This window comes from Gymnodraco acuticeps, unplaced genomic scaffold, assembly GCF_902827175.1.
Source record: "Gymnodraco acuticeps unplaced genomic scaffold, fGymAcu1.1, whole genome shotgun sequence".
NCBI classification, from domain to species: domain Eukaryota; kingdom Metazoa; phylum Chordata; class Actinopteri; order Perciformes; family Bathydraconidae; genus Gymnodraco; species Gymnodraco acuticeps.
This window is the reverse complement of record NW_022990271.1, coordinates 3,576,739-3,592,735: the sequence shown is the minus strand read 5'-3', so window position 1 is coordinate 3,592,735 and position 15,997 is coordinate 3,576,739. Positions and strand designations below refer to the sequence as shown.

The 15,997-nt window shown below is 40.7% G+C and overlaps 1 protein-coding gene across 1 annotated transcript in view; it reads right to left on the bottom strand.

The window, feature by feature from the left end:
• luzp2 (leucine zipper protein 2) overlaps window positions 1-15,997 on the bottom strand; it is a 192,341-nt gene that overhangs the window by 76,197 nt on the left and 100,147 nt on the right. The gene's annotated exons all lie outside the window — the stretch shown is intronic.

Sequence of the window (15,997 nt, the reverse complement as noted above, 5' to 3'; positions counted from 1 at the left end):
CAAATAAATAAGAGTCTATGCCCTGTATTTCTATTATAATAATAATGATTCTCATACACTTGAATATTTTGATGACCTCACAAGTCTTCCGACTGTTGATGTTGATGCTGTCACAAGGACAGATACAGGAAAACAAATCACAATCCCCTCTGGCTGGCAGAGAACTCTCTGCTCCATAGTTTATCTCTTCACCGTACATTTTACATTTATATATTCAGTGTAATATTCCATCCGTCACATACTTATGTAAATATAATACCTTGCTTTATATGTTGTTATTGCTCATTTGTAAATTAAACATGTATTTTCTACTTTCTTGTTTATTTCTTGTCTTTTAATTTGTATTGTGCAATGCCATGTCTTTTTATGCTGCTGCAACACAAACATTTCCCGAATTGGGATCAATAAAGTTCTATCTTATCTTATCTCTAAAACTATCCATAACCCATCCAATGGCCACTCTCTGCTGCTCTGTTATGAAGTTAGCCGGAGGAGAAGTAAAAATAAGAGATAATTTTCATTTGAAATAAGAAATGTTATGCTTTTTTTTAAATGTTAAAGATGTTTTTCATCAGAATGTGAATAAATTAAATGGCCATGCCTCACTCTTTATTTGCCCTATTTTACTTTGGCCATTTCTTAGCAAGTAGGCTAATGCAGTGGTTGCTGCAAGGAATAAACTAATTTCACTCTTCAACAGGCACCACACTCAAATATGACTTATATTTGAGTGTGGTGGCCAGCCAGCCCAGCCATTGAGGAGCCGGAAATATTTTCAATTCCTTATGAAACCATGCCTGGATAAATTAAACTATGGCCAGGGCCACAGTCTATACAAGTAATGTCAAAGACTGTGCTACTTGGATCAAGCCAACTGTTCCCCTTAATATAATGTAAAACATGAGGATACATTTGTGTTGCCCCTTTAAGAGGGCCTGCAAGGGTTTTGGGTTTTGCCACTCGTGTGTCCATAAATGCTTGCCGTAGGTTTCATGTTCTGTCTGTCTATGGAGCACATGGGTTTGTTCCCTGCCAACAAAATCCTTGCTCAAATCCTAGGGTCTTTATTAGTGATGGTGAGATGAAGCCTTATGAAGCTTTGAAGCTTTCCAGCCATTGGTTCGCAAAAGGGTTCATCTCATGAGGCTTCATCATGGGTTTCATTTGACACAAACCCCGTGTTGGTCAAGTGTGTAAAACAGGCAGGATTGGACATCTCAACAGTGTGCTCTATCTCATACCGAGTTCCCAATGAGTAAAGCTTAGAATAACTCTAAACAACGACATTAATCATATCTTCATGTTAACAATATTGTTTTTATTCCAGTTGAAGTGAATTGTGATTGAAAAGCCTAAGGAGGCTGGTAAACATTGCAAAGAGGGATTTGCATTCCTTCATAAACTTAACCATGTTGTAGCCTGAGAAAGGCTAAACCATATCAAAGAATACATTTATTAACTACATTGTCTCATTTAGCTGTAGCTTTTATAAACAACAAAAAATACGTATTGTTCAGTCGTTGAACCAGAGACCCTGCGGTCGTGAGTCAACTGCTTTCCAGCTGAGCCACAGCACACACACTACAGCTCCCTGAAAACACTGGAACATATTTATTCCTGTATTTATTTCTGTATTTATTCATGTTTTTATTCCTACATTTATTTATGCTTGTATCTATTTATACGGTTATATGACATGTTCCGACCTCTATATAAGTGAGGGTCTGAGCTCTCTTGAATCCATCGTGTCACCGGGCCCGGGTACAGGAGGGGTAATATGGTTCTTATTATACATCCATGGGTATATGAGCATTGTGGTTCAACGGTTCAACCGATCTGAATCTCTTCGTGAAGCAGTCACGTGGTATCGACAGGCTGCGAGGGCTTCGTTTGTCATCGTGACGTCACTGGCACAAAACGATACAAAGCCTCGATACAGGCTTCACAAAAAGCTTCGGGGATTACTCGACACACGCTCCGAAGCCTCGGCGCAATACGTAACATCACTAGTCTTTATGTCTGTAAGTACCATTCCATGTATTGTCTGTGTATACTTAGTTGCACATTTAAATTGATTATATGCAAACATGAGAACAATGAATGATGCTAAACTGTTAGCCTGTGAACAGCAGTGGAAATGTAGTAGCATTTATGCTAACCAGGTACTCTGTTGTTTGGAATGTTTGTTTTAGCCTAGTTTCTTGTTTATTTAGTGTTTAATGTGACAATGTCTCATGACTTTGGGTTTGTTTGTATTTCAGTTTTAAAAAATGGAAATTAAAATGGAAATTAAATGGAACTTAATCAGTAAACATCCAAAACTGAGCTGCTGTCTCCTGGGTGTATTTCCGTGTTAAGCTATCTGCCAAGCCTGCAATCCGAAAAGTATTCTTGCGAGGGCAGAATAGTAAAAAGACAACCACGCCTGTAGGATTTGCCACAGAAGATGGGATACCAGTAGAAACAACCGCATTCTTCTGTCATCAAAGCTACAGTCTACATGATGGCAGACAACAAGGATGAGTGGGAAACACGATCACAATGCTTCAACACCTCACGTTCAAGCCGCATGTCCTCAGTCAACACCATGGCAGCTAGAGCTCGTGCAAAAGCAGAGGCTGCACGTGTCCTAGCCTATTTTGCACAAAGAGAAGCTGACATGATTCAAAAGAAAGCTGAGCTTAAAGCTAGTCTCAACACATTGCGGCTAGAAAGTGCTGCTGCAGTTGCCATCGCTGAAGCTGAAGTTCTCGAAGCAGCTGCTGAGGATGCATATGGAGATCCAGATTGTGCAAGCCTAAAGAGTGCGTACACTGAGTGGTACAAGGGGAATCCAGCACCTGACTCTCACCAAGACTCAAAACCACAACAACCCATACCACACCGGGGCGCCAGCACGAAATGGACGACGGTGAGCAAGCTAAAGGCTACATGGGAAGAGGTGCTGTATAGCCACGTGGGGTCATTGAAGGTGGATTTCCTAAACTACCTGCTCGACATGCACACAATCAGGAGTGAGATGCCAGCCAGATATATATATAGCCCTGCTGAAGGTCCATCCAGAAACATCTAGTCATCATGAGCAGTCACACGCAGCAAGACCATCCAGTCATGTTCAGCAACCTGCTCAGCCACATGCAGATGTTTCACCCGGAGCCAATGAGTCTCATTCATCAGCTACAGCAGATTTGGCCAAGTATTTAATACGTCGGGAAATGGTTAGCTCCGGGCTGTTACAGTTTGATGACCAGCCGGAAAACTATTGGGCCTGGAAAGCATCATTCCTCAGTTCCACAGAGGGCTTGAACCTGTCATCAAGAGAAGAGCTCGACCTCCTGTGTAAATGGCTTGGACCGAAATCCTCTGAACATGCAAAGAGAATCAGATCGGTTCACATCCATAAGGCGGCAGCAGGTGTCAATATGCTATGGCAAAGGTTGGAAGATTGTTATGGGTCACCTGAAGCAATAGAAAATGCACTCCTCAAAAAAGTCGATGATTTCCCAAAAATCAACAACAGAGAAAATCAAAAGTTGAGGGAGTTGGGAGACATTCTTCTGGAACTTGAAACCGCCAAGACAGATGGATTTCTATCTGGTCTGAGCTACCTAGACACATCCCGTGGCATCACTCCCATCGTCCAAAAGCTGCCATATTCCCTGCATGACAAGTGGGTCTCTAGCATCACGTTACAAAGAAGCACACAGAGTATCGTATCCACCATTCTTCATCTTTGCAAAGTATGTTTGTGACCAAGCCAAGATACTCAATGATCCAAGCGTTGCCCAGCTCACAGGTGGTCAGAGTATAAGCAAGACTGAGGAGCCTTTCAAACCCAACATGAGAACGCCACTCTCTGTAAGGAGGACAGAGGTCTCAGCAAACTTTGATAACAGCTATGAAAGCTCAGCAGCAAAAAGAGCTGTCGACCCAGATAAGCAATGTCCACTCCACCACAAACCACACCCTCTCAGGAATTGCCGTGGTTTCAGGTATACATCTCTGGATGAGAGAAAAGCCTATCTTAAGGATTCAAACATTTGCTTTAGGTGCTGTGCATCAACCAGCCACCAAACCAAAGACTGTGACAAAAAGGTTCAGTGCAGAGAGTGCAACAGTGACCGCCACCCTATTGCACTACATCCAGGACCGGCTCCATGGACAACAGGGGCCGCCGTAACCTCAAGATATCAAGGCGGGGAGCAAGACGAATCTCCTCGTTTTGCTGTCACGTCAAAATGCACTGACATCTGGGGGACTGAAGTAAAGCCAAGATCATGCACCAAGATGTGTTTAGTCAGAGTGTATCCAGCAGGCCAGAGAGAGAGAGAGCTGTCAAAATGTATGTTGTCCTAGATGAGCAGAGCAATAAGTCCTTGGCAAAAACAAAGTTTTTTGAACTCTTTGACGTTAATGATGACACGGCATCCTACAGTATACACTGAATACATGTTCAGGAGTCTTTGAAACCTCAGGGCGACGAGCAAACAATTACATAATGGAGGCATTGGATGGCAAAACGTGTATTTCACTTCCCACTCTAATCGAATGTGATATGGTCCCAGATGACAAATCTGAAATTCCCACGCCTGAGATCGCAAAACACTACACACATCTCAACCGGGTTGAGGACAAGATCCCTGCACTAGATTCTACGGCAGACATTCTCATACTGCTTGGCCGAGATATACCACAGGCACATAAAGTTTGGGAGCTGTGCAATGGACCCCACAACGCCCCATATGCTCAACGCCTCGACCTAGGTTGGGTGATAATAGGAGAAGTCTGTCTTGGAAAAGCCCACAAACTAGACAGCGTCAATGTCTACAGGACAAACGCGCTGAGTAATGGACGTACATCTCTTTTTGACCCTTGCATTAACAATCTGCACATCAAAGAGCGAGTGGACACTCCAACTCTCCAACACCCTGTCCTGCCGGGGGTCCTGCCAACCCTATGTCCTGTCCTGCCTACACATGTCCCTCCGACACGGGTTACTGTCCCGCCGACTCCTGTCCCGCCGACAACGGTTATGGTCACGCCTACTCCGAAACCTGTCTCGTCCGGGGTCTTACCGTCTCCCGATCCCAGTACTCCTGCACCTCCGGCGATCCAGCGGACTCTGGAGGGGTCCCATCGCGGCCTACGCCACCCTCCTGCCCGTCCTCCGGAACTGTCCCGTCGCCGCCTTCCTGCCCGTCCTCCAGAGCTGTCCCACATTGGCGACAAGAATACCTTGCAACACTACAACCAAGAAGAAAATGGCAAGCAGATAAGCCTATCTTTGCAAATCGGAGACGTTGTGCTTCTGAAGGACGGACAGGTCAAAAGGAACGAATAGCCTACTGGACTTAGAGTAAATACCTTTCCTGGTCAAGACAACAGGGTCCGTAAAGTGGAAGTACGGGTGATTAAAGAAGGTTCTCCCAGGGTGTATTCAAGACCAGTCTCTGAAGTTGTTCTCCTTCTCAAAGGGACTTAGTGGTACATTATACCAAGCGGGGAGTGTGCTGCCCCTAGAAGAGGGCCTGCAAAGGGTTTTGCACTGTGTCCATAAATGCTTGCCGTAGTTTCCTGTTTCTGTCTGTCTATGGAGCACATGGGTTGTTTCCTGCCAACAAAATCCTTGCTCAAATCCTAGGGTCTTTATGTCTGTAAGTACCATTACATATATTGTCTGTGTATACTTGGTTGCACATTTAAATTGATTATATGCAAACATGAAGAACAATGAATGATGCTAAACTTCTTAGCCTGTGAACAGCAGTGGAAATGTTTGTAGCATTTATGCTAACAGGTACTCTGTTGTTTGGAATGTTTGTTTTAGTCTAGTTTCTTTGTTTATTTAGTGTTTAATGTGACAATGTCTCATGACTTTGGGTTTGTTTGTATTTCAGTTTTACGAAAATGGAAATGAAAATGAAAATGGAACTTAATCAGTAAACATCCAAAACTGAGCTGCTGTCTCTGTGTTTATTTCCGTGTTAAGCTATCTGCCAAGCCTGCAATCCGAAAAGTATTCTTGCGAGGGCAGAATAACATTCAATAAAGATTCCATTGTTTTGGCTAAACCCTGCACATGTAAACACCTTATTACTTGAGCTTCAAGTCAACGTTGATTTTTTTTTTTTGAGTGGCTAAAAATAACCATGCAAACTGTGAATCCTGCTGTTTAGTCATTGAAGATTTGGCTTATTACGTTAATGAAAAAACAAAGTTCGAGCAATTATTCCTTTTCTTTTTTGTTGCAAATAGGTCCTATATATATAATTATCTGGAACACATGTTTGTTATAGTCAAATAAGGTTTCATTTTTTTAAATCAAGCAAACAACAAAACAGCTCTGTTAGTATATTGTTCCAAATAATTCAAAATATCAAAATAATTTTCTCTGCCTACTTCCTTATGTAATCTGAAACTCCAAATGACATCAACAGCTTTAAGCACTACGTATGCACTTGACATAGCGGAATAATTCCTCGCTAAATACAAAAATCTCACATTCATTCCCTTTTACATGAATCACTTATAGAAACACTCTACCATTCCCCACTTGCTACTGAAGGTACCAACATTTTTTTATTCTGCATCCATGGCTTCCTTTCAGGCTGGGCCCTCTTCCAAAAAGCCTGCACACCCCATGTCATAGATCATAGATCATACACAATAACACATAAATCACTAATAGAATAGCAACACCTGGGAAATAAATAAATAATACGGCATACTGAATCCCACACATGACTTGCCACCATTATTTTTTTTTTATTGTTTGTTGTTTTGTTTCACCCTTTTTAATTTTTAATTTTGTAGCACTTTGAGTTTTGTTTACGCAAATGAAAAGTGCGCTTATAAATAAAATATATTATTATTATTATAGCATTGGCGGGGAAATATATTGCAGGTTCAGGAAGATGACGAGGGAAGATGGGGTTAGAGATTCCTCCCTGTCTGCCATATTATTCACTGCCCAATGGAATAGGCCCGTGGGTATCTGTGAAATGAAAGCAACCTATAATTTGAGGCCCACTGACACAGACACATATATGATATCACAGGCTTGTTGGATTAGGTATGGACTTTTTTTTACAACAAATCCACTATAAACTGCTCATTGCAGAAAACAAATGGTACCAGCTGCATGACTACATCATGACCTCTAAAAGTCCAGTGTTCTAGCAGCCTCCTCCCAATTTGTTTAGTCAGAGATGTTTAGAAATGAGGAGCAGAATGCCTGAGAAAAAGGCTGATGATCAGAAATAGCACCACATGGCCAGAGCAGTGGAGAAGAGATGATTACATATTTAATTTAAGACATCTGCAGTTTGAAATCACTCACTTGGTGTCTTTATAGAACTCATCAACTACCCAAGACCGATGCCGAGACATATTTTATTGGATCCGACTATGGAGGGCAAATATGTCTGTTGGAGTCACAGCCGGTTCTGAGTTATATGAGGCTGACCTTGCATTGTGGGAAATAACTGCTGAGGCTTAAGAAAAACACTACAGTGAACAACAAAACAATAGCTTAATAAAGCAATCCAAGGCTATAGCATAACAGAGAAATCTGCAAGAGCTTACGTTCCATTGTTGACAAGAGCTAGCTTCTAAATACAACGCTCATAATTGCAGCTTTTCCTGAACAGCCTAGTACTGCAACCACCCATAACACGCTGTTGACTATGATAGTGTTTGACATGGGAATAGAAAACAATACAAGTAGTTAAAATTGTGACCCTGTGTCGGCAAATGTTTTTGTGCGCCCACACACCAGCATTAGGAGCTTGAAGTAATAGAGAGCAGCCGGTATTAAACTAATATCCTTCTGCACGCATCTATCTCAACACACAGTGATGCCGGATGTACCCAACGGGTTGCGTTGCTATACCTGTTTCATCTTTGTTCCATCATTATGCTCATTTTGAATAAACTGTCAGAGAGCTGTTGTAACTGGGAATGGGTAATAATAAAATAAAAGTAGAGTCGATAGCAGAACAATGGCTCCTCGTTTGTAGAGTCCAGTAAAACTAAATACAAAGACATTGAGGATATCCTCCACCATCATCTGCTAAGCAATTAGCTGTAGTACTCACAGAGGAGCTCCGTGTGCTCCGTGTGTTGAGTAATCTAATGTCTCCCCCCTCCCTAATCTTAATTCTCAAAGCTATTTTTGGAAAATGTGCAAGATGAAGTCAGCGGTTCAGGCAAGGACGAATGAAAGGATTCCCCTGGGCTCCGTGTCTTTGGAGGCCTCTCCACCACCAGACTAGTTATTTTAAAACTCACCCAGAGCTGAAATCTGAGCAGTATCAGTAATTTATTCAACATGTCATCTACAGTATACACATAACCCAATGAACATAACAAATGTGCAGCCAAGAATATGTCATTTGCTTTTCTGAAAACGGCCTCTGCTACTCTTTCTTATTTGGTTGTATGCTTTCAAGAACATTATTGGAGACAATGATGAAAAACAATCTATCAACATTTAAAGCTATAGTGGCCATCCACCTCTTTTAGCTAAAAGAGACTTGTCGTTACTACACATTTTCCACCAAATGTCTATAGCTCAGTAATGGTTTTTTAAGCAGATATTTATGTAACCCTTCTAAATTGAACAATCCACATGTGATGTCATGTGTACCATCAATGGCAATGGTAGATTGCAGACCTCAATAACGAAAATAAAACATAAATTGCGTATCCGGTGAGTGTTTCAGATCCACTCCAAATATTGGTGGGTTGTAAATTGGCCCAATTTTGACAGCCTCCACAACAAGTTTCCTAAAAATCAGACTAGTATTTGTGTTCACACAGACACACTGCTGACAGAGAAGCAGACAAACAAACTGAGCCAGATATAAAACTTACATTGCGGAGTTTATATTAAAGGGGACCTATTATGCTAAATTCACTTTTTGATGTCTTTTATACATAAATATGTGTCCCCGGTGAGTCAGGGAACTCACAAATGGCACATTTCCACTGCAGCGGGGTAGCCCCGTTTAAGCGTCCCTAAGCGTCCTCGCTCAGGCCTCGGGCTGCCTCGCTAGCCGTCCGAGGCCGTGGCGCATTTCCATTACAGTTTAGGACCTGGGGTAGCAACGCAGTGTAGGCGGGGCGATCGGATTTTTTTTTTTTCACATTTCGAGTTGTTCCGTCGAGCTCCCACTGGATTTTATCATCCCCACGATATTGAACCACGATTTTATGGGGCCGGAAAAAGAGGGAAAAAGTACCCGCTAGCCGGTGCTACGCTATATGGAAAGGCCACCAAAAACTGGCCTGGCCGCTTGAGGACGATTAAGGACGCTTAAACGGGGCTACCCGCTGCAGTGGAAATGCGCCAAAAGCTAGTGGCGAGCCGTCAGGGCCCTCTGTGAGGCCCTAAGATATTCTAAAAAATAATATTTGAAAACATTAAAAAAAATACATTTTTTTTTTAAATATAATTTTTTATATTTTTTTGTTACATTTTTCATTAATTTTACAACAGTACCAAAATAACTTGATTTAATTGTATTTAAAATAATATTTCCAAAGAAATAAATCCTTCGAATCTGCCTGTTCAGTTTCTGTTGGAATGTGAAGGGTTAAATGCTGTCTCTGCGAGTTACTGTGAAGACCGGAGAGCTTGTTGGTCCCGGTTGGTCCCTCTCTACATTCACAGAGAGCCCGCTATAGTAACTCAACGAGAGAGTAATGTCAAATGACAGTACAATTGACCAATCATATCTTCCCTCTAAATGGGCGGGCTTTATTTTCGCGGACTTTCTGACAGGATCCGCCCGCTGTGAGGTCTATGCATGGATGTATAATAAGTATGTAGGATGTATAATGGTCTATGCAAGTGGTGCAGTGACGCGTCCTAAAACCCGGAAGTAAGCTTCGCTCGTTTTCCCTCGACAGAAAGCAACGGGATTTCTCCATAGGATTTTGGAAAATAGCTCGAAATAAGGTCTGTGGAAAACGAACCTGTTAGATAAATGCACGTTGTGTTCAGCCGGATAATATCCACATGTCTATCCTACTTTTATTATTTTTGAATCATAAATCTAAACGATAGATTTATGATCGATAGATTTATGATTAGCATAAGTTCGTTCATGATGGCTCACTTCAGTGATAGTGATGACATCGTTGCGAAATTATTAACCGAGTAGTTACAATGATAAACTGGAGTGGCAAAGGATCAGCTGAATGACCCGCAAGTGCTTCATCCAAAAGGACAGGAGGATGGACTTTGTGTTTCAGTGATTTGATCATCAAAGGTAGGCCTAAGTCATTTTCAATGCGGGCCGCCGTGCGGACTTAATTAATTTGTAATTGCTACTTGGCTGTGGGTGCCCTGTCATGATAGGTGTTTATATAAATGATGTTGTTTTGTGTGGTAGAGGGGTTGCTGTCATTGATGCGTTTTGCACCCCGGACCACCGTTTGATATTCCGCTGAAGTCTATGTTGAGACGTAATATCTCTTCTTTTTTTTCGAGGGAAGGGGGGGTCAGAGGGCCTAGGTATAAAAGTCACGGCTCGCCAATGGCCAAAAGTGTCAGAAAACAAAACCCCTCTCTCTTTTCCTCCAGAATTTTCGCTTCTATTACGTCATTGGCGACATCCGGCCGACATGACACATCCCAACCTATCGTCTCCGGCACACGTGACACGTCCCAACCTATCGTCTCCGTATCTCTCGCAGCTGTGTGTCTGTGTATTCAGCAGGATGTCTGCAGGAGGCACTAAGAGTACAGTTGTTCTATATATTATATATATAATGGCACTGTTCTAGCGGTAAACACTTAAGAAAGAACATGTCAAGCTATATGCTGTATCAGAAACAATGCGTGGCGTGTTTTGGGAGTAATATGCTCTGTGTTTAGATTAGCAAGCATGCTAACACTCAGAGCTAACCATGGAGCTAACGCTGTAGGCTACTGGAGAGAATATGTGAAACGTAATGTCTTTGTGGTAAACCCTGAGAGAGAAAGGTTTGAGCTCCATACTGTTTCATAAATAATGCTTGAAGTGGTTGGGAGCATATACAGTATGGCATTTAATCACCGCAGCGTTTAGCTGAGTTTCTCCCGGTAGAAAACTCTCTTAGCAGGGGAAATCTGCATGACGCTACAAAGGGGCGTGGCTAGCAGCAGCTGTTCCATTTAAAGCAGAATCAGCCTTTTTGGAACAGGGCTGCAATAGAGGGGTATGAGCAGTATGAGGCATGGCTACAACGGGTGATCTGTTTAGTATTTTAAGCAAAACACTTCACAGACATGTTTTGTATAGGTATGGCCCTACAATATATTTTTCAAATATAGCATAATAGGTCCACTTTAAATAATTTAGTCCAAATAAAAAAGCATAATTCGACAAGTCAATTAAGTATTTTCAACACACTCTGTTGGTATACATTGAAGTCATTGCTAACCTGGAGACCTTTTATATGTGCTGTGTCTTTTGATTGTCAATAAATGTAACAAAATCAACAAATACAGCACAAAGGGAAATAAAATAGTGTCACCCTTCAGTTATTAAACCAAAATTAAAAGTGTAATATTTACTCTCATTTGTTTGCAGATTGCTTGAAATTCAAACAAGTTATTCATTATGATTATTTTTTGTATTTAAGCAGTGGAAGCAGAAAGTTATTGGCTGGATGGTTATATTTGAACTATAAGAACATCTTAACGTTAGATGTAGTCATTACATGAACATCGTTGGACTTGAAAATGGAAACACATTCCAAACAATAAGTGCAGTGCCAGTGTAACGCATCGTAACACACCATGCCATGTCCCTGGTAGTAGGATCACAGTTAAATATATATCATGTTACAAGGCAGCAGTCACAGAAACCAACAGCTCCTAAGCATAAAAGCAGTTTATTTGCCATCATGCAGATTATAGGCAGACAGCGGTTTATGTGGGACTTCCAATTTCAGGCTGGATTAATTATGCCATTAGGAGAGGGCACGTAAATAGTTTTAATAAGGGGGACAGCCCAAGGCCTATCAGCAAATTAATATATTCCTCTAGCAGAGCATGACCACCAGCTAACATCTGCAACAAAAGTCAGTCATGTTTACAGACTGTTGTATAAACATAGCACACAGCAGGGGATATTAATTGCATGCATGTCAGAGGATGTCTGGCACTAAATCCTACCTAATTGTTTAGAGGGGGGGACGTAAAGAAAACAATTGGTGGTGAGAAAGCCAATTTTGCCTTGTCAATAAAGGTCAAAGCAACATATCCAGGACATCTATTGCACGTAAATGTAATCTGGAAATGTCAGAGAAGAAATCAATAAACTTAAAGACAATCACAATATTGTTAATTTTATAATGATGTTCTTTTTGTTATTTTGAACTCTAGGTAATACAATCTTGTAGAACTTGAGTTTATGTTTTGGAACTCTTTTGTCTTATTGCAATGCCAGTGTTGTCTGCAGATATTCAAGAATAACCACTCCTTTATCTTGCATCTTATCCAACTGAGTGTAGACTATATCAAATATATAATTTATGTTCTGGGCACCCCCAAACGTCTATTATTATCTCCCATATTGCTATTTTTTATGTGGAAATGTCTATACTTATGGACACTGTTGTGTAATACAGGTTTCCATTTGAAAGGAAACGTTTTTCTTTTCTTTTCATGTGTTGCTAACTCTATTCTTTGCAACAATTATGAGTCATTTAAAAAAAAAGCATGAGTCACACAAAGAGATGTCATTGGGTATTACTTCAGTACTGCTATGGCACTGACACTACCATTGTTGAGGATTACCTTCTCTTTTCAGTGAAAGGTGCAACAAATATAGCTTGTTTAACATTGAAGTTGACTGAACAAATATTTGAAGTTGTGGGGGAAAAAATGATTAACAGAAGAATGAAAGTCTTCATATTTAGTTGAATTCAAATGCCAATCTAATGATATGATGCAAGATTAATGATTTGGAAACAAGTACCATCCAACACTGAGAGCCTGATGTGTCTGAAATATAATGAAGTGAAAAGCAATTTGAACTTAAGTATTTTATCATTTAGATGGATGAAATTGTATTGGTATGAACCGATTTTACACATGAGCAAAAATACAGTCTGCATTTCTCATTCTTTATTTTATTATGTGGTTGAAATTGAGAGCATGCAGAAATGAAATGGATTTTCTGACCTGTTTGTGAGAGTTGATGTAAAGATCACAGCACATTTTGACCTCTGGTTAATCATGTAAACTGCCCAGAAGGCTGCGTTTGAACAGCGGATATAACATTACAGTGGCAGTGATTAAAATGATATAAGAACTCTCCATTTTACACATACTCCTAATTTGTTCATCAATTAAGTTATGTAATCTTCCACCATGGGAGGTTTAAGGCATTGAAATAGAAATACTTAACATATTAAATGAATAATTCAATGATTACTCGCAGGCATTTCTATGCATAAGTAGATGGCAATTACTTTCCCTCGACATTGAACACTTTCATTCTCTGCCTGTACTTCGAAACAATACTGTTTCTAGACCATTTCTAGGTTCAATTGTCACATAACAATCCCACAAATGGAACAGAATACACAATATATTGCAAAACTTAAGCTGGTAAAACAAAAAATAAAGCAAATAAAGCTATTAAAGAATACCTGAAACATATGCATCCACTAACACAGTGGTTCTCAAATGGGGGTACGTGGACCCCTAGGGGTACGTTGGAGTACTGCAGGGGGTACGTGAGATTTATTTTATGTTAATGAAAAAAACAACATACGTAATGCATTTAAACAAACTACTAATAGTAGATTAACTACTTTATTCAAAGGTTTACAGTAATTCTGGATAATAAAATGGGGAAAAATAAATGCGGTGCTCTCTTTTCCTCTCCCTCTCCTGACAGCCCGTCAGTCTCGTGCAGCTCGCTGAACCTGTAATAAGTGACCCGACAGTAAAGAATACACATATTTATAACTAGTTTAGCTTGTTCCAGAGTAGATAAACTAGCTAAGTGTGTTAGGTCTAACTCTTAGTATATTTAATTTTGCTCCACTCAACGGTCCGTCACAGCGGCGGAGCTGTGATCATGTAGAGCTGCGTGTTCTCCGTCAGCAGCAGCTGATCTGATCTCTCTCTCGCGTCCGGTTAGACTTCACTCGCGTTTATGTCCAAATCTGTCAGATCTAGCTAGTTCTAATTAATTATATGACTGCCTGCTTATCAAAGGACACCTAAACAATAAGCGTTGTGGCCGCAAGTATAGCGCATGAGGGGTCAAAATCCCATGCTCATAAAATGCTCATATATTTTTTTCTCTTTATTCCCATGCCCCAAAATAAATAAATAAATAGATATACCAATTTTAGGAAAGGTAATGAAGTTTGAGCAGTGTGGGTTTTATATTAACAGTTACACATATTTCAGTGTAATAACTGCAGTGGCCTTCCTGTCTCTGAGAATAACAAAGGTTCCTCAGTGAAGCTCAAGCCCATGTTTCTCACTAAATTGTACAAATTATTAAAAAGATCAGTTCAATGCAACTAATATCGTCTTAGTGTTATTGCATAATGTTAAAATTGGTTTGCCATGAATTTAGTTATGGATTTTAAACATTTTAAATGTAGCATTTAAGTGTTTCTCAGTTACAATGTTGTTGTTTTAATAAATGATGGTGCAGCACTGTAGGCCTATGTACCTCTTTATGTAGGCATTTTTTTCCTTAACAAATTGTTTTTGCGCTGATCAGAGGGTAGCTACAGAGCCCTGGAGGGTTCATAGAGAGAAAAATAAATAAAACGTGTCCACGTTTTACTTTCTCATGCGCACGCTTTAGTAACTCGTGCACACGAGTTACTAAAGCGTGCGCACGAGTTACTAAAGCGTGCGCACAAGTTAATAAAGCGTGGCCTCGTTTTATTTAAATTGAGGGATTCCTGTCCGTGACTCACAGGATCTGCTGCCCACAGCTGTTTTATAGAAGGAAAACCTCCTTCACTTTATGAAATCTCAGCGGCACCTGTACTACGAAGCAGGATTTGCTATTTACACTATTCATTCATGAAGTATGACGCTGCGCTGTCAGCACGCGTCTCCATGTTTGTGATTGGTCAAATGTTGCTAACCCCGTCCCTTTCACTGGAACGCGCTCTCAGCCGGACAGAGAAACCCTGGTTGATTTACTGAGTTGATAACCAGCTTCGTAGGACCGCTTATCGACATCGCGTTTGTTAGGGTTAGTTAAGTAAATCGAACATATCCAGGTCCAGGGTCTGTTGAACTGGCTTCGTCGTACAGGGCACTGGAGGCAGTAACGTGTAACTCAGCAGAATCTGAGAAGAGCAGCACCAGCTGCAAAGAGCTGTGCCTTTTACTGTTTACTTCACTGCGTTTCCCTTCATTAGAACAGCTGAATAGAGATCGAGGCTGCTACGTTTAACCACACACACCTATACACACATCGAACTACCAGAGTATTCCCCCTCGTTTTATGAAGGAGATGTCCTGTCACCGGGGCGCATGATGTGTGTGTGTGTGCTCAGCTCCGCTCTGTGTGCGTGTTCGTGTGTATCCGACACCACCGGCATTTGTTTTCAAATTACCACGAACAGTACTTTACACAAATCTGGTTCCCCATAGTTAAGTGTATTCCCAAGTGAAATAAATGTGTTTAATCTTAATCTCGATGTGCTATAGACCTGCCGGAGTGCACCGGAACGAGGTAGCTACTTGGCTGAATCTTTTTTTCAAAGTGGGTACATTATTGAAAAAAGTTTGAGAACCACTGCACTAACAGATACATCATCATCTCTATGAAGCATTTTCTTCATTGTAAAACCAAGTTATTACTCTTTCGTTCAGCTTCCTGCTATATGTAAAGAGAAACATTTTTCTGTTCAAGTTGAGCTGATCACAGTCCTTTATGTCTTATCATTCAAAATATAAATCCCAAATCATATTCATTACAACATGAAACCTAGCATGGCTAGAAACAAATCTGCTTTG